The sequence below is a fragment of the Lissotriton helveticus genome, chromosome 5_1 (assembly GCF_964261635.1).
Source record: "Lissotriton helveticus chromosome 5_1, aLisHel1.1, whole genome shotgun sequence".
Lineage (NCBI taxonomy): Eukaryota > Metazoa > Chordata > Amphibia > Caudata > Salamandridae > Lissotriton > Lissotriton helveticus.
Window position 1 is genome coordinate 1,646,925,551 of NC_136065.1, and position 17,207 is coordinate 1,646,942,757.

General features: G+C 44.0%; 19 non-coding genes across 19 annotated transcripts; 13 read left to right on the plus strand and 6 right to left on the minus strand.

Moving 5' to 3' along the window:
- The first annotated feature begins 50 nt into the window (after positions 1-50).
- On the plus strand, positions 51-132 carry TRNAS-GCU (transfer RNA serine (anticodon GCU)). The gene has a single exon. It is a non-coding gene; the product is annotated as a tRNA-Ser (tRNA).
- A 1,116-nt stretch (positions 133-1,248) lies between these two features.
- On the plus strand, positions 1,249-1,320 carry TRNAT-UGU (transfer RNA threonine (anticodon UGU)). Its single transcript has one exon. It is a non-coding gene; the product is annotated as a tRNA-Thr (tRNA).
- Positions 1,321-2,475: 1,155 nt separating this feature from the next.
- TRNAI-UAU (transfer RNA isoleucine (anticodon UAU)) lies at positions 2,476-2,570 on the minus strand. The gene is made up of 2 exons: positions 2,533-2,570; positions 2,476-2,511 (listed from the first exon to the last, which is right to left on the minus strand). It is a non-coding gene; the product is annotated as a tRNA-Ile (tRNA).
- A 292-nt stretch (positions 2,571-2,862) lies between these two features.
- On the plus strand, positions 2,863-2,944 carry TRNAS-GCU (transfer RNA serine (anticodon GCU)). The gene has a single exon. It is a non-coding gene; the product is annotated as a tRNA-Ser (tRNA).
- A 1,116-nt stretch (positions 2,945-4,060) lies between these two features.
- On the plus strand, positions 4,061-4,132 carry TRNAT-UGU (transfer RNA threonine (anticodon UGU)). Its single transcript has one exon. It is a non-coding gene; the product is annotated as a tRNA-Thr (tRNA).
- A 1,155-nt stretch (positions 4,133-5,287) lies between these two features.
- TRNAI-UAU (transfer RNA isoleucine (anticodon UAU)) lies at positions 5,288-5,382 on the minus strand. Its single transcript has 2 exons — positions 5,345-5,382; positions 5,288-5,323 (listed from the first exon to the last, which is right to left on the minus strand). It is a non-coding gene; the product is annotated as a tRNA-Ile (tRNA).
- A 292-nt stretch (positions 5,383-5,674) lies between these two features.
- Positions 5,675-5,756, plus strand: TRNAS-GCU (transfer RNA serine (anticodon GCU)). The gene has a single exon. It is a non-coding gene; the product is annotated as a tRNA-Ser (tRNA).
- Positions 5,757-6,872: 1,116 nt separating this feature from the next.
- TRNAT-UGU (transfer RNA threonine (anticodon UGU)) lies at positions 6,873-6,944 on the plus strand. The gene has a single exon. It is a non-coding gene; the product is annotated as a tRNA-Thr (tRNA).
- A 1,144-nt stretch (positions 6,945-8,088) lies between these two features.
- TRNAI-UAU (transfer RNA isoleucine (anticodon UAU)) lies at positions 8,089-8,183 on the minus strand. The gene is made up of 2 exons: positions 8,146-8,183; positions 8,089-8,124 (listed from the first exon to the last, which is right to left on the minus strand). It is a non-coding gene; the product is annotated as a tRNA-Ile (tRNA).
- Positions 8,184-8,475: 292 nt separating this feature from the next.
- TRNAS-GCU (transfer RNA serine (anticodon GCU)) lies at positions 8,476-8,557 on the plus strand. Its single transcript has one exon. It is a non-coding gene; the product is annotated as a tRNA-Ser (tRNA).
- A 1,116-nt stretch (positions 8,558-9,673) lies between these two features.
- TRNAT-UGU (transfer RNA threonine (anticodon UGU)) lies at positions 9,674-9,745 on the plus strand. The gene has a single exon. It is a non-coding gene; the product is annotated as a tRNA-Thr (tRNA).
- A 1,155-nt stretch (positions 9,746-10,900) lies between these two features.
- TRNAI-UAU (transfer RNA isoleucine (anticodon UAU)) lies at positions 10,901-10,995 on the minus strand. Its single transcript has 2 exons — positions 10,958-10,995; positions 10,901-10,936 (listed from the first exon to the last, which is right to left on the minus strand). It is a non-coding gene; the product is annotated as a tRNA-Ile (tRNA).
- Positions 10,996-11,287: 292 nt separating this feature from the next.
- Positions 11,288-11,369, plus strand: TRNAS-GCU (transfer RNA serine (anticodon GCU)). The gene has a single exon. It is a non-coding gene; the product is annotated as a tRNA-Ser (tRNA).
- Positions 11,370-12,485: 1,116 nt separating this feature from the next.
- On the plus strand, positions 12,486-12,557 carry TRNAT-UGU (transfer RNA threonine (anticodon UGU)). The gene has a single exon. It is a non-coding gene; the product is annotated as a tRNA-Thr (tRNA).
- Positions 12,558-13,712: 1,155 nt separating this feature from the next.
- TRNAI-UAU (transfer RNA isoleucine (anticodon UAU)) lies at positions 13,713-13,807 on the minus strand. Its single transcript has 2 exons — positions 13,770-13,807; positions 13,713-13,748 (listed from the first exon to the last, which is right to left on the minus strand). It is a non-coding gene; the product is annotated as a tRNA-Ile (tRNA).
- A 292-nt stretch (positions 13,808-14,099) lies between these two features.
- TRNAS-GCU (transfer RNA serine (anticodon GCU)) lies at positions 14,100-14,181 on the plus strand. The gene has a single exon. It is a non-coding gene; the product is annotated as a tRNA-Ser (tRNA).
- A 1,116-nt stretch (positions 14,182-15,297) lies between these two features.
- On the plus strand, positions 15,298-15,369 carry TRNAT-UGU (transfer RNA threonine (anticodon UGU)). Its single transcript has one exon. It is a non-coding gene; the product is annotated as a tRNA-Thr (tRNA).
- A 1,155-nt stretch (positions 15,370-16,524) lies between these two features.
- TRNAI-UAU (transfer RNA isoleucine (anticodon UAU)) lies at positions 16,525-16,619 on the minus strand. The gene is made up of 2 exons: positions 16,582-16,619; positions 16,525-16,560 (listed from the first exon to the last, which is right to left on the minus strand). It is a non-coding gene; the product is annotated as a tRNA-Ile (tRNA).
- Positions 16,620-16,911: 292 nt separating this feature from the next.
- TRNAS-GCU (transfer RNA serine (anticodon GCU)) lies at positions 16,912-16,993 on the plus strand. The gene has a single exon. It is a non-coding gene; the product is annotated as a tRNA-Ser (tRNA).
- Positions 16,994-17,207: the final 214 nt, after the last annotated feature.

The following is a 17,207-nucleotide window of genomic DNA, read 5'->3' on the forward strand; positions in this document are numbered from 1 at the left end:
TAGCACATCATAAGAATTTCCTAAAAAATGAAACATAGTCACCTAAGGCAGACGAGGTGGCCGAGTGGTTAAGGCGATGGACTGCTAATCCATTGTGCTCTGCACGCGTGGGTTCGAATCCCACCTTCGTCGGAACGCCATCTGACACTCTTTTGAAGGTGGGCATGTCTCGTAGTACAATTACACTCTCTTTCAAGACACAGCCATAATCCACTAGAAGGGCCCAACTGACTATTCCATTTTGGCAATTATGTCAAATTAAGGGAAGTGTTTTGTGCTTAATTGAAATTAGATCTTTCATGAAGTGTCCAGAGGATTGCCTTTCCCTCACTCCTGGCCTTCTAACTAACCCTGGTCGTAGTGTGCGTAGTGGGGCTCCGCGGAGCTACGCGGAGTGGGCGAGAAGCTACGCCCACTCCCGCACTCCGCATAGCCCCACTACGCACCTCCCTCCCGCTCTCCCCTACATACATTATTTAAGCAACTACCCTTAATAAAACAATTTTAAAGCACTTACCGTGTCCGGGGCTCGTCCGGGGCTCCGTCTTGGAATAGCGTCGTCCTGGATACCAATGCGCATGCGCGGGAGGCCGCGCATGCGCATTGGTATCCAGGAAGGGACGCTATTCCAAGAGGGAGCCCCGGAAGAGCCCCGGACATGGTAAGTGCTTTAAAAATTGTTTTATTAAGGTTAGTTGCTTAAATAATGTATGTAGGGGAGGGCGGGAGGGAGGCGGGTGGCGGCCGAATCGGCTACGCACACGGAGTGGGCGTAGTGTTGCCGGCTACGCTGTCTACGCAAAATGCGTAGAAGGCAACACTACGCCTACTCCGTGGGCGTAGCCGATTCGGACGCCCAGGGTTACTTCTAACCAGTTTGGATAGATAGACTGATAAGAAAGCAGCTCTTACTCCTAAAGTTTCAGCCATCTCAAGTGTATGACTGTTGACATATGTCTGCCCCACAGAGACAGATCACTTCTAATAAGTGAGTTCTCTATCTGTCACTGATTGTGGACATACTAACTAGAGCTATCAGTATGGTCATAAATGTGAATACTCTTATGTTCTCAAATCAAAATGGAGTTTTTCCTACTTCCAAGAAAAGTGTCTTAAGCATGCTCTTCAATTTGTGCACGCATGTAGACATTCAAATGCAACTGCATTTCCATACAGAGTCTCAAAATCATAGATATCTTCATACCGCAGTAAGAATACATGAAGCGATTTACATACTGCAAGCAGGCTAGCCTTGTAGCTCAGTGGCAGAGCACTGGCCCTGTAAACCAGGGGTCATGAGTTCAAGCCTCATCAGGGCCTTTTTATATGTGAGTTTCTGTATGTTGTTTCCAAGTCATTCTTTCTAGGAGTCACACCTTGTCTTAAGTTTGCTTATTGACAAGCTTCCCTTTCCTGCTTTCATCGTATCAAGAAGACTTCATGAAAACCATTGAACCATAAACTATCGCCTCACCCCTTCCGATCGCCTGACGAACGCCTGACAAACGCCATTCTCACCCCGCCGGGCAAAGCCAAATAAGCCATGCATATTTGAAGTTCCTTTGAAAGTCAGAGCGAGGACTATGACCTCTGTTCCGACTGAGTCTGCATCCACAGAAAGGATGAAATAAGGATCTAGAAATTTCACCAAGGAGATGTGAACTTCATCCCCCTTAAAATACTTTTCCTCCCAGATGCCCCGGCTCTTAGTCAAATGAGGTTAATCTTCAAAACCCCACCCCCACTAACCATAAATATCCGACTCTCCTGCTGTCCATTCAAATGATACAAGGTATCTTGTACATAGAGAGAATGTGAGAAAAAGCAGAATCGCTTCATAGATTTGATGACCTTGGATGGGAGGGCTGGATAAAGAAGTGAACCTGATTTCGGGAAAAGGAGTATCGTGATGGGGATGAGGAAAAGAGAACATGTACCACGTTCACAAGTTAGAGAAATAAATATATTAGGTTGAATGGTTTTAAAAAGTTAACTTTGAGCATGAATTGTTTTTTTAAACTGCAAAGAATAAAAAAAATCAATGTGGGATTGGAGGCACAATCTGAGCAGAAAGCACCATAAGCTGCTATGGTGCAACTCTTATGTTGACTAGAAACATTAATATGATGACGCTCTTCTTTTGATATGTCTTTCAGTTAAATTTTATTGTAAGTAGCTGATACAGCACTGTTTGCAGCTCCTCAGTATATGGTTATCCCGTGACAACAATGTTTTCATCATATTTATTATTCTACAAATGTATTTTTAAATGCACTGATGTGGTGTTTGCATGCTATGCAAGACGGCACATCATGGAATGTTTATAAGGAGCATCGAATTGGATTGTGATATTTGCACCTGGAAGAGTCGGACACGCAGATCCTGAAAAGAAGTAAAAACTCTCTAGCAAGGGCCGTCTTTCCCCTGAGTTTATTCTTTACTTTTAGTGAAATGGTTTATGAAAAACCAGTAAGCTGCTCCAGGTGAGGCTCAAACTCACAACCTCTGCATGCCTCAATGCAAGTACTGCTGTATAAGTACCACGCGCTAACCAATTGCGCCACTGGAGCTCACTGTTCTCATACCTCCCCAGTTGAGCCATCTAGAGCTGACCAAGTAGATACTGGCACCGCTCCCTTATTCACTGTGCAAGATCGACTCACATGCTAGCATGTTATCATGACTATTAAAAACTACAGTCCTAATGGAACAGATTTGATAATTCTGCTATATCATGTGCTCTGTCTATTGAACACCACATATATTTGCCAGTTCTGACACAGTCTAGGAGAAACTTATGATTATTTGTAATTAGCACATCGTAAGAATTTCCTAAAAAATGAAACATAGTCACCTAAGGCAGACAAGGTGGCCGAGTGGTTGAGGCGATGGACTGCTAATCCATTGTGCTCTGCACGCGTGGGTTCGAATCCCACCTTCGTCGGAAAGCCATCAGACACTCTTTTGAAGGTGGGCATGTCTCGTAGTACAATTACACTCTCTTTCAAGACACAGCCATAATCCACTAGAAGGGCCCAACTGACTATTCCATTTTGGCAATTATGTCAAATTAAGGGAAGTGTTTTGTGCTTAATTGAAATTAGATCTTTCATGAAGTGTCCAGAGGATTGCCTTTCCCTCACTCCTGGCCTTCTAACTAACCCTGGTCGTAGTGGGCGTAGTGGGGCTCCGCGGAGCTACGCGGAGTGGGCGAGAAGCTACGCCCACTCCCGCACTCCGCATAGCCCCACTACGCACCTCCCTCCCGCTCTCCCCTACATACATTATTTAAGCAACTACCCTTAATAAAACAATTTTAAAGCACTTACCGTGTCCGGGGCTCGTCCGGGGCTCCATCTTGGAATAGCGTCGTCCTGGATACCAATGCGCATGCGCGGGAGGCCGCGCATGCGCATTGGTATCCAGGAAGGGACGCTATTCCAAGAGGGAGCCCCGGAAGAGCCCCGGACATGGTAAGTGCTTTAAAAATTGTTTTATTAAGGTTAGTTGCTTAAATAATGTATGTAGGGGAGGGCGGGAGGGAGGCGGGTGGCGGCCGAATCGGCTACGCACACGGAGTGGGCGTAGTGTTGCCGGCTACGTTGTCTACGCAAAATGCGTAGAAGGCAACACTACGCCTGCTCCGTGGGCGTAGCCGATTCGGACGCCCAGGGTTACTTCTAACCAGTTTGGATCGAAAGACTGATAAGAAAGCAGCTCTTACTCCTAAAGTTTCAGCCATCTCAAGTGTATGACTGTTGACATATGTCTGCCCCACAGAGACAGATCACTTCTAATAAGTGAGTTCTCTATCTGTCACTGATTGTGGAAATACTAACTAGAGCTATCAGTATGGTCATAAATGTGAATACTCTTATGTTCTCAAATCAAAATGGAGTTTTTCCTACTTCCAAGAAAAGTGTCTTAAGCATGCTCTTCAATTTGTGCACGCATGTAGACATTCAAATGCAACTGCATTTCCATACAGAGTCTCAAAATCATAGATATCTTCATACCGCAGTAAGAATACATGAAGCGATTTACATTCTGCAAGCAGGCTGGCCTTGTAGCTCAGTGGCAGAGCACTGGTCTTGTAAACTAGGGGTAATGAGTTCAAGCCTCATCAGGGCCTTTTTATATGTGAGTTTCTGTATGTTGTTTCCAAGTCATTCTTTCTAGGAGTCACACCTTGTCTTAAGTTTGCTTATTGACAAGCTTCCCTTTCCTGCTTTCATCGAATCAAGAAGACTTCATGAAAACCATTGAACCATAAACTATCGCCTCACCCCTTTCGATCGCCTGACGAACGCCTGACAAACGCCATTCTCACCCCGCCGGGCAAAGCCAAATAAGCCATGCATATTTGAAGTTCCTTTGAAAGTCAGAGCGAGGACTATGACCTCTGTTCCGACTGAGTCTGCATCCACAGAAAGGATGAAATAAGGATCTAGAAATTTCACCAAGGAGATGTGAACTTCATCCCCCTTAAAATACTTTTCCTCCCAGATGCCCCGGCTCTTAGTCAAATGAGGTTAATCTTCAAAACCCCACCCCCACTAACCATAAATATCCGACTCTCCTGCTGTCCATTCAAATGATACAAGGTATCTTGTACATAGAGAGAATGTGAGAAAAAGCAGAATCGCTTCATAGATTTGGTGACCTTGGATGGGTGGGCTGGATAAAGAAGTGAACCTGATTTCGGGAAAAGGAGTATCGTGATGGGGATGAGGAAAAGAGAACATGTACCACATTCACAAGTTAGAGAAATAAATATATTAGGTTGAATGGTTTTAAAAAGTTAACTTTGAGCATGAATTGTTTTTTTAAACTGCAAAGAATAAAAAAAATCAATGTGGGATTGGAGGCACAATCTGAGCAGAAAGCACCATAAGCTGCTATGGTGCAACTCTTATGTTGACTAGAAACATTAATATGATGACGCTCTTCTTTTGATATGTCTTTCAGTTAAATTTTATTGTAAGTAGCTGATACAGCACTGTTTGCAGCTCCTCAGTATATGGTTATCCCGTGACAACAATGTTTTCATCATATTTATTATTCTACAAAAGTATTTTTAAATGCACTGATGTGGTGTTTGCATGCTATGCAAGACGGCACATCATGGAATGTTTATAAGGAGCATTGAATAGGATTGTGATATTTGCACCTGGAAGAGTCGGACACGCAGATCCTGAAAAGAAGTAAAAACTCTCTAGCAAGGGCCGTCTTTCCCCTGAGTTTATTCTTTACTTTTAGTGAAATGGTTTATGAAAAACCAGTAAGCTGCTCCAGGTGAGGCTCGAACTCACAACCTCGGCATGCCTCAATGCAAGTACTGCTGTATAAGTACCGCGCGCTAACAGATTGCGCCACTGGAGCTCACTGTTCTCATACCTCCCCAGTTGAGCCATCTAGAGCTGACCAAGTAGATACTGGCACTGCTCCCTTATTCACTGTGCAAGATCGACTCACATGCTAGCATGTTATCATGACTATTAAAAACTACAGTCCTAATGGAACAGATTTGATAATTCTGCTATATCATGTGCTCTGTCTATTGAACACCACATATATTTGCCAGTTCTGACACAGTCTAGGAGAAACTTATGATTATTTGTAATTAGCACATCGTACGAATTTCCTAAAAAATGAAACATAGTCACCTAAGGCAGACAAGGTGGCCGAGTGGTTAAGGCGATGGACTGCTAATCCATTGTGCTCTGCACGCGTGGGTTCGAATCCCACCTTCGTCGGAAAGCCATCAGACACTCTTTTGAAGGTGGGCATGTCTCGTAGTACAATTACACTCTCTTTCAAGACACAGCCATAATCCACTAGAAGGGCCCAACTGACTATTCCATTTTGGCAATTATGTCAAATTAAGGGTAGTGTTTTGTGCTTAATTGAAATTAGATCTTTCATGAAGTGTCCAGAGGATTGCCTTTCCCTCACTCCTGGCCTTCTAACTAACCCTGGTCGTAGTGGGCGTAGTGGGGCTCCGCGGAGCTACGCGGAGTGGGCGAGAAGCTACGCCCACTCCCGCACTCCGCGTAGCCCCACTACGCACCTCCCTCCCGCTCTCCCCTACATACATTATTTAAGCAACTACCCTTAATAAAACAATTTTAAAGCACTTACCGTGTCCGGGGCTCGTCCGGGGCTCCATCTTGGAATAGCGTCGTCCTGGATACCAATGCGCATGCGCGGGAGGCCGCGCATGCGCATTGGTATCCAGGAAGGGACGCTATTCCAAGAGGGAGCCCCGGAAGAGCCCCGGACATGGTAAGTGCTTTAAAAATTGTTTTATTAAGGTTAGTTGCTTAAATAATGTATGTAGGGGAGGGCGGGAGGGAGGCGGGTGGCGGCCGAATCGGCTACGCACACGGAGTGGGCGTAGTGTTGCCGGCTACGTTGTCTACGCAAAATGCGTAGAAGGCAACACTACGCCTACTCCGTGGGCGTAGCCGATTCGGACGCCCAGGGTTACTTCTAACCAGTTTGGATAGATAGACTGATAAGAAAGCAGCTCTTACTCCTAAAGTTTCAGCCATCTCAAGTGTATGACTGTTGACATATGTCTGCCCCACAGAGACAGATCACTTCTAATAAGTGAGTTCTCTATCTGTCACTGATTGTGGAAATACTAACTAGAGCTATCAGTATGGTCATAAATGTGAATACTCTTATGTTCTCAAATCAAAATGGAGTTTTTCCTACTTCCAAGAAAAGTGTCTTAAGCATGCTCTTCAATTTGTGCACGCATGTAGACATTCAAATGCAACTGCATTTCCATACAGAGTCTCAAAATCATAGATATCTTCATACCGCAGTAAGAATACATGAAGCGATTTACATACTGCAAGCAGGCTGGCCTTGTAGCTCAGTGGCAGAGCACTGGTCTTGTAAACCAGGGGTCATGAGTTCAAGCCTCATCAGGGCCTTTTTATATGTGAGTTTCTGTATGTTGTTTCCAAGTCATTCTTTCTAGGAGTCACACCTTGTCTTAAGTTTGCTTATTGACAAGCTTCCCTTTCCTGCTTTCATCGTATCAAGAAGACTTCATGAAAACCATTGAACCATAAACTATCGCCTCACCCCTGACGAACGCCTGACAAACGCCATTCTCACCCCGCCGGGCAAAGCCAAATAAGCCATGCATATTTGAAGTTCCTTTGAAAGTCAGAGCGAGGACTATGACCTCTGTTCCGACTGAGTCTGCATCCACAGAAAGGATGAAATAAGGATCTAGAAATTTCACCAAGGAGATGTGAACTTCATCCCCCTTAAAATACTTTTCCTCCCAGATGCCCCGGCTCTTAGTCAAATGAGGTTAATCTTCAAAACCCCACCCCCACTAACCATAAATATCCGACTCTCCTGCTGTCCATTCAAAAGATACAAGGTATCTTGTACATAGAGAGAATGTGAGAAAAAGCAGAATCGCTTCATAGATTTGATGACCTTGGATGGGTGGGCTGGATAAAGAAGTGAACCTGATTTCGGGAAAAGGAGTATCGTGATGGGGATGAGGAAAAGAGAACATGTACCACGTTCACAAGTTAGAGAAATAAATATATTAGGTTGAATGGTTTTAAAAAGTTAACTTTGAGCATGAATTGTTTTTTTAAACTGCAAAGAATAAAAAAAATCAATGTGGGATTGGAGGCACAATCTAAGCAGAAAGCACCATAAGCTGCTATGGTGCAACTCTTATGTTGACTAGAAACATTAATATGATGACGCTCTTCTTTTGATATGTCTTTCAGTTAAATTTTATTGTAAGTAGCTGATACAGCTCTGTTTGCAGCTCCTCAGTATATGGTTATCCCGTGACAACAATGTTTTCATCATATTTATTATTCTACAAATGTATTTTTAAATGCACTGATGTGGTGTTTGCATGCTATGCAAGACGGCACATCATGGAATGTTTATAAGGAGCATCGAATAGGATTGTGATATTTGCACCTGGAAGAGTCGGACACGCAGATCCTGAAAAGAAGTAAAAACTCTCTAGCAAGGGCCGTCTTTCCCTTGAGTTTATTCTTTACTTTTAGTGAAATGGTTTATGAAAAACCAGTATGCTGCTCCAGGTGAGGCTCAAACTCACAACCTCTGCATGCCTCAATGCAAGTACTGCTGTATAAGTACCGCGCGCTAACCAATTGCGCCACTGGAGCTCACTGTTCTCATACCTCCCCAGTTGAGCCATCTAGAGCTGACCAAGTAGATACTGGCACTGCTCCCTTATTCACTGTGCAAGATCGACTCACATGCTAGCATGTTATCATGACTATTAAAAACTACAGTCCTAATGGAACAGATTTGATAATTCTGCTATATCATGTGCTCTGTCTATTGAACACCACATATATTTGCCAGTTCTGACACAGTCTAGGAGAAACTTATGATTATTTGTAATTAGCACATCGTAGGAATTTCCTAAAAAATGAAACATAGTCACCTAAGGCAGACGAGGTGGCCGAGTGGTTAAGGCGATGGACTGCTAATCCATTGTGCTCTGCACGCGTGCGTTCGAATCCCACCTTCGTCGGAACGCCATCAGACACTCTTTTGAAGGTGGGCATGTCTCGTAGTACAATTACACTCTCTTTCAAGACACAGCCATAATCCACTAGAAGGGCCCAACTGACTATTCCATTTTGGCAATTATGTCAAATTAAGGGAAGTGTTTTGTGCTTAATTGAAATTAGATCTTTCATGAAGTGTCCAGAGGATTGCCTTTCCCTCACTCCTGGCCTTCTAACTAACCCTGGTCGTAGTGGGCGTAGTGGGGCTCCGCGGAGCTACGCGGAGTGGGCGAGAAGCTACGCCCACTCCCGCACTCCGCATAGCCCCACTACGCACCTCCCTCCCGCTCTCCCCTACATACATTATTTAAGCAACTACCCTTAATAAAACAATTTTAAAGCACTTACCGTGTCCGGGGCTCGTCCGGGGCTCCATCTTGGAATAGCGTCGTCCTGGATACCAATGCGCATGCGCGGGAGGCCGCGCATGCGCATTGGTATCCAGGAAGGGACGCTATTCCAAGAGGGAGCCCCGGAAGAGCCCCGGACATGGTAAGTGCTTTAAAAATTGTTTTATTAAGGTTAGTTGCTTAAATAATGTATGTAGGGGAGGGCGGGAGGGAGGCGGGTGGCGGCCGAATCGGCTACGCACACGGAGTGGGCGTAGTGTTGCCGGCTACGTTGTCTACGCAAAATGCGTAGAAGGCAACACTACGCCTGCTCCGTGGGCGTAGCCGATTCGGACGCCCAGGGTTACTTCTAACCAGTTTGGATCGAAAGACTGATAAGAAAGCAGCTCTTACTCCTAAAGTTTCAGCCATCTCAAGTGTATGACTGTTGACATATGTCTGCCCCACAGAGACAGATCACTTCTAATAAGTGAGTTCTCTATCTGTCACTGATTGTGGAAATACTAACTAGAGCTATCAGTATGGTCATAAATGTGAATACTCTTATGTTCTCAAATCAAAATGGAGTTTTTCCTACTTCCAAGAAAAGTGTCTTAAGCATGCTCTTCAATTTGTGCACGCATGTAGACATTCAAATGCAACTGCATTTCCATACAGAGTCTCAAAATCATAGATATCTTCATACCGCAGTAAGAATACATGAAGCGATTTACATTCTGCAAGCAGGCTGGCCTTGTAGCTCAGTGGCAGAGCACTGGTCTTGTAAACTAGGGGTAATGAGTTCAAGCCTCATCAGGGCCTTTTTATATGTGAGTTTCTGTATGTTGTTTCCAAGTCATTCTTTCTAGGAGTCACACCTTGTCTTAAGTTTGCTTATTGACAAGCTTCCCTTTCCTGCTCTCATCGAATCAAGAAGACTTCATGAAAACCATTGAACCATAAACTATCGCCTCACCCCTTTCGATCGCCTGACGAACGCCTGACAAACGCCATTCTCACCCCGCCGGGCAAAGCCAAATAAGCCATGCATATTTGAAGTTCCTTTGAAAGTCAGAGCGAGGACTATGACCTCTGTTCCGACTGAGTCTGCATCCACAGAAAGGATGAAATAAGGATCTAGAAATTTCACCAAGGAGATGTGAACTTCATCCCCCTTAAAATACTTTTCCTCCCAGATGCCCCGGCTCTTAGTCAAATGAGGTTAATCTTCAAAACCCCACCCCCACTAACCATAAATATCCGACTCTCCTGCTGTCCATTCAAATGATACAAGGTATCTTGTACATAGAGAGAATGTGAGAAAAAGCAGAATCGCTTCATAGATTTGGTGACCTTGGATGGGTGGGCTGGATAAAGAAGTGAACCTGATTTCGGGAAAAGGAGTATCGTGATGGGGATGAGGAAAAGAGAACATGTACCACATTCACAAGTTAGAGAAATAAATATATTAGGTTGAATGGTTTTAAAAAGTTAACTTTGAGCATGAATTGTTTTTTTAAACTGCAAAGAATAAAAAAAATCAATGTGGGATTGGAGGCACAATCTGAGCAGAAAGCACCATAAGCTGCTATGGTGCAACTCTTATGTTGACTAGAAACATTAATATGATGACGCTCTTCTTTTGATATGTCTTTCAGTTAAATTTTATTGTAAGTAGCTGATACAGCTCTGTTTGCAGCTCCTCAGTATATGGTTATCCCGTGACAACAATGTTTTCATCATATTTATTATTCTACAAATGTATTTTTAAATGCACTGATGTGGTGTTTGCATGCTATGCAAGACGGCACATCATGGAATGTTTATAAGGAGCATCGAATAGGATTGTGATATTTGCACCTGGAAGAGTCGGACACGCAGATCCTGAAAAGAAGTAAAAACTCTCTAGCAAGGGCCGTCTTTCCCTTGAGTTTATTCTTTACTTTTAGTGAAATGGTTTATGAAAAACCAGTAAGCTGCTCCAGGTGAGGCTCAAACTCACAACCTCTGCATGCCTCAATGCAAGTACTGCTGTATAAGTACCGCGCGCTAACCAATTGCGCCACTGGAGCTCACTGTTCTCATACCTCCCCAGTTGAGCCATCTAGAGCTGACCAAGTAGATACTGGCACTGCTCCCTTATTCACTGTGCAAGATCGACTCACATGCTAGCATGTTATCATGACTATTAAAAACTACAGTCCTAATGGAACAGATTTGATAATTCTGCTATATCATGTGCTCTGTCTATTGAACACCACATATATTTGCCAGTTCTGACACAGTCTAGGAGAAACTTATGATTATTTGTAATTAGCACATCGTAGGAATTTCCTAAAAAATGAAACATAGTCACCTAAGGCAGACGAGGTGGCCGAGTGGTTAAGGCGATGGACTGCTAATCCATTGTGCTCTGCACGCGTGCGTTCGAATCCCACCTTCGTCGGAACGCCATCAGACACTCTTTTGAAGGTGGGCATGTCTCGTAGTACAATTACACTCTCTTTCAAGACACAGCCATAATCCACTAGAAGGGCCCAACTGACTATTCCATTTTGGCAATTATGTCAAATTAAGGGAAGTGTTTTGTGCTTAATTGAAATTAGATCTTTCATGAAGTGTCCAGAGGATTGCCTTTCCCTCACTCCTGGCCTTCTAACTAACCCTGGTCGTAGTGGGCGTAGTGGGGCTCCGCGGAGCTACGCGGAGTGGGCGAGAAGCTACGCCCACTCCCGCACTCCGCATAGCCCCACTACGCACCTCCCTCCCGCTCTCCCCTACATACATTATTTAAGCAACTACCCTTAATAAAACAATTTTAAAGCACTTACCGTGTCCGGGGCTCGTCCGGGGCTCCATCTTGGAATAGCGTCGTCCTGGATACCAATGCGCATGCGCGGGAGGCCGCGCATGCGCATTGGTATCCAGGAAGGGACGCTATTCCAAGAGGGAGCCCCGGAAGAGCCCCGGACATGGTAAATGCTTTAAAAATTGTTTTATTAAGGTTAGTTGCTTAAATAATGTATGTAGGGGAGGGCGGGAGGGAGGCGGGTGGCGGCCGAATCGGCTACGCACACGGAGTGGGCGTAGTGTTGCCGGCTACGTTGTCTACGCAAAATGCGTAGAAGGCAACACTACGCCTGCTCCGTGGGCGTAGCCGATTCGGACGCCCAGGGTTACTTCTAACCAGTTTGGATCGAAAGACTGATAAGAAAGCAGCTCTTACTCCTAAAGTTTCAGCCATCTCAAGTGTATGACTGTTGACATATGTCTGCCCCACAGAGACAGATCACTTCTAATAAGTGAGTTCTCTATCTGTCACTGATTGTGGAAATACTAACTAGAGCTATCAGTATGGTCATAAATGTGAATACTCTTATGTTCTCAAATCAAAATGGAGTTTTTCCTACTTCCAAGAAAAGTGTCTTAAGCATGCTCTTCAATTTGTGCACGCATGTAGACATTCAAATGCAACTGCATTTCCATACAGAGTCTCAAAATCATAGATATCTTCATACCGCAGTAAGAATACATGAAGCGATTTACATTCTGCAAGCAGGCTGGCCTTGTAGCTCAGTGGCAGAGCACTGGTCTTGTAAACTAGGGGTAATGAGTTCAAGCCTCATCAGGGCCTTTTTATATGTGAGTTTCTGTATGTTGTTTCCAAGTCATTCTTTCTAGGAGTCACACCTTGTCTTAAGTTTGCTTATTGACAAGCTTCCCTTTCCTGCTCTCATCGAATCAAGAAGACTTCATGAAAACCATTGAACCATAAACTATCGCCTCACCCCTTTCGATCGCCTGACGAACGCCTGACAAACGCCATTCTCACCCCGCCGGGCAAAGCCAAATAAGCCATGCATATTTGAAGTTCCTTTGAAAGTCAGAGCGAGGACTATGACCTCTGTTCCGACTGAGTCTGCATCCACAGAAAGGATGAAATAAGGATCTAGAAATTTCACCAAGGAGATGTGAACTTCATCCCCCTTAAAATACTTTTCCTCCCAGATGCCCCGGCTCTTAGTCAAATGAGGTTAATCTTCAAAACCCCACCCCCACTAACCATAAATATCCGACTCTCCTGCTGTCCATTCAAATGATACAAGGTATCTTGTACATAGAGAGAATGTGAGAAAAAGCAGAATCGCTTCATAGATTTGGTGACCTTGGATGGGTGGGCTGGATAAAGAAGTGAACCTGATTTCGGGAAAAGGAGTATCGTGATGGGGATGAGGAAAAGAGAACATGTACCACATTCACAAGTTAGAGAAATAAATATATTAGGTTGAATGGTTTTAAAAAGTTAACTTTGAGCATGAATTGTTTTTTTAAACTGCAAAGAATAAAAAAAATCAATGTGGGATTGGAGGCACAATCTGAGCAGAAAGCACCATAAGCTGCTATGGTGCAACTCTTATGTTGACTAGAAACATTAATATGATGACGCTCTTCTTTTGATATGTCTTTCAGTTAAATTTTATTGTAAGTAGCTGATACAGCTCTGTTTGCAGCTCCTCAGTATATGGTTATCCCGTGACAACAATGTTTTCATCATATTTATTATTCTACAAATGTATTTTTAAATGCACTGATGTGGTGTTTGCATGCTATGCAAGACGGCACATCATGGAATGTTTATAAGGAGCATCGAATAGGATTGTGATATTTGCACCTGGAAGAGTCGGACACGCAGATCCTGAAAAGAAGTAAAAACTCTCTAGCAAGGGCCGTCTTTCCCTTGAGTTTATTCTTTACTTTTAGTGAAATGGTTTATGAAAAACCAGTAAGCTGCTCCAGGTGAGGCTCAAACTCACAACCTCTGCATGCCTCAATGCAAGTACTGCTGTATAAGTACCGCGCGCTAACCAATTGCGCCACTGGAGCTCACTGTTCTCATACCTCCCCAGTTGAGCCATCTAGAGCTGACCAAGTAGATACTGGCACTGCTCCCTTATTCACTGTGCAAGATCGACTCACATGCTAGCATGTTATCATGACTATTAAAAACTACAGTCCTAATGGAACAGATTTGATAATTCTGCTATATCATGTGCTCTGTCTATTGAACACCACATATATTTGCCAGTTCTGACACAGTCTAGGAGAAACTTATGATTATTTGTAATTAGCACATCGTAGGAATTTCCTAAAAAATGAAACATAGTCACCTAAGGCAGACGAGGTGGCCGAGTGGTTAAGGCGATGGACTGCTAATCCATTGTGCTCTGCACGCGTGCGTTCGAATCCCACCTTCGTCGGAACGCCATCAGACACTCTTTTGAAGGTGGGCATGTCTCGTAGTACAATTACACTCTCTTTCAAGACACAGCCATAATCCACTAGAAGGGCCCAACTGACTATTCCATTTTGGCAATTATGTCAAATTAAGGGAAGTGTTTTGTGCTTAATTGAAATTAGATCTTTCATGAAGTGTCCAGAGGATTGCCTTTCCCTCACTCCTGGCCTTCTAACTAACCCTGGTCGTAGTGGGCGTAGTGGGGCTCCGCGGAGCTACGCGGAGTGGGCGAGAAGCTACGCCCACTCCCGCACTCCGCATAGCCCCACTACGCACCTCCCTCCCGCTCTCCCCTACATACATTATTTAAGCAACTACCCTTAATAAAACAATTTTAAAGCACTTACCGTGTCCGGGGCTCGTCCGGGGCTCCATCTTGGAATAGCGTCGTCCTGGATACCAATGCGCATGCGCGGGAGGCCGCGCATGCGCATTGGTATCCAGGAAGGGACGCTATTCCAAGAGGGAGCCCCGGAAGAGCCCCGGACATGGTAAATGCTTTAAAAATTGTTTTATTAAGGTTAGTTGCTTAAATAATGTATGTAGGGGAGGGCGGGAGGGAGGCGGGTGGCGGCCGAATCGGCTACGCACACGGAGTGGGCGTAGTGTTGCCGGCTACGTTGTCTACGCAAAATGCGTAGAAGGCAACACTACGCCTGCTCCGTGGGCGTAGCCGATTCGGACGCCCAGGGTTACTTCTAACCAGTTTGGATCGAAAGACTGATAAGAAAGCAGCTCTTACTCCTAAAGTTTCAGCCATCTCAAGTGTATGACTGTTGACATATGTCTGCCCCACAGAGACAGATCACTTCTAATAAGTGAGTTCTCTATCTGTCACTGATTGTGGAAATACTAACTAGAGCTATCAGTATGGTCATAAATGTGAATACTCTTATGTTCTCAAATCAAAATGGAGTTTTTCCTACTTCCAAGAAAAGTGTCTTAAGCATGCTCTTCAATTTGTGCACGCATGTAGACATTCAAATGCAACTGCATTTCCATACAGAGTCTCAAAATCATAGATATCTTCATACCGCAGTAAGAATACATGAAGCGATTTACATTCTGCAAGCAGGCTGGCCTTGTAGCTCAGTGGCAGAGCACTGGTCTTGTAAACTAGGGGTAATGAGTTCAAGCCTCATCAGGGCCTTTTTATATGTGAGTTTCTGTATGTTGTTTCCAAGTCATTCTTTCTAGGAGTCACACCTTGTCTTAAGTTTGCTTATTGACAAGCTTCCCTTTCCTGCTTTCATCGAATCAAGAAGACTTCATGAAAACCATTGAACCATAAACTATCGCCTCACCCCTTTCGATCGCCTGACGAACGCCTGACAAACGCCATTCTCACCCCGCCGGGCAAAGCCAAATAAGCCATGCATATTTGAAGTTCCTTTGAAAGTCAGAGCGAGGACTATGACCTCTGTTCCGACTGAGTCTGCATCCACAGAAAGGATGAAATAAGGATCTAGAAATTTCACCAAGGAGATGTGAACTTCATCCCCCTTAAAATACTTTTCCTCCCAGATGCCCCGGCTCTTAGTCAAATGAGGTTAATCTTCAAAACCCCACCCCCACTAACCATAAATATCCGACTCTCCTGCTGTCCATTCAAATGATACAAGGTATCTTGTACATAGAGAGAATGTGAGAAAAAGCAGAATCGCTTCATAGATTTGGTGACCTTGGATGGGTGGGCTGGATAAAGAAGTGAACCTGATTTCGGGAAAAGGAGTATCGTGATGGGGATGAGGAAAAGAGAACATGTACCACATTCACAAGTTAGAGAAATAAATATATTAGGTTGAATGGTTTTAAAAAGTTAACTTTGAGCATGAATTGTTTTTTTAAACTGCAAAGAATAAAAAAAATCAATGTGGGATTGGAGGCACAATCTGAGCAGAAAGCACCATAAGCTGCTATGGTGCAACTCTTATGTTGACTAGAAACATTAATATGATGACGCTCTTCTTTTGATATGTCTTTCAGTTAAATTTTATTGTAAGTAGCTGATACAGCACTGTTTGCAGCTCCTCAGTATATGGTTATCCCGTGACAACAATGTTTTCATCATATTTATTATTCTACAAAAGTATTTTTAAATGCACTGATGTGGTGTTTGCATGCTATGCAAGACGGCACATCATGGAATGTTTATAAGGAGCATTGAATAGGATTGTGATATTTGCACCTGGAAGAGTCGGACACGCAGATCCTGAAAAGAAGTAAAAACTCTCTAGCAAGGGCCGTCTTTCCCCTGAGTTTATTCTTTACTTTTAGTGAAATGGTTTATGAAAAACCAGTAAGCTGCTCCAGGTGAGGCTCGAACTCACAACCTCGGCATGCCTCAATGCAAGTACTGCTGTATAAGTACCGCGCGCTAACAGATTGCGCCACTGGAGCTCACTGTTCTCATACCTCCCCAGTTGAGCCATCTAGAGCTGACCAAGTAGATACTGGCACTGCTCCCTTATTCACTGTGCAAGATCGACTCACATGCTAGCATGTTATCATGACTATTAAAAACTACAGTCCTAATGGAACAGATTTGATAATTCTGCTATATCATGTGCTCTGTCTATTGAACACCACATATATTTGCCAGTTCTGACACAGTCTAGGAGAAACTTATGATTATTTGTAATTAGCACATCGTACGAATTTCCTAAAAAATGAAACATAGTCACCTAAGGCAGACAAGGTGGCCGAGTGGTTAAGGCGATGGACTGCTAATCCATTGTGCTCTGCACGCGTGGGTTCGAATCCCACCTTCGTCGGAAAGCCATCAGACACTCTTTTGAAGGTGGGCATGTCTCGTAGTACAATTACACTCTCTTTCAAGACACAGCCATAATCCACTAGAAGGGCCCAACTGACTATTCCATTTTGGCAATTATGTCAAATTAAGGGTAGTGTTTTGTGCTTAATTGAAATTAGATCTTTCATGAAGTGTCCAGAGGATTGCCTTTCCCTCACTCCTGGCCTTCTAAC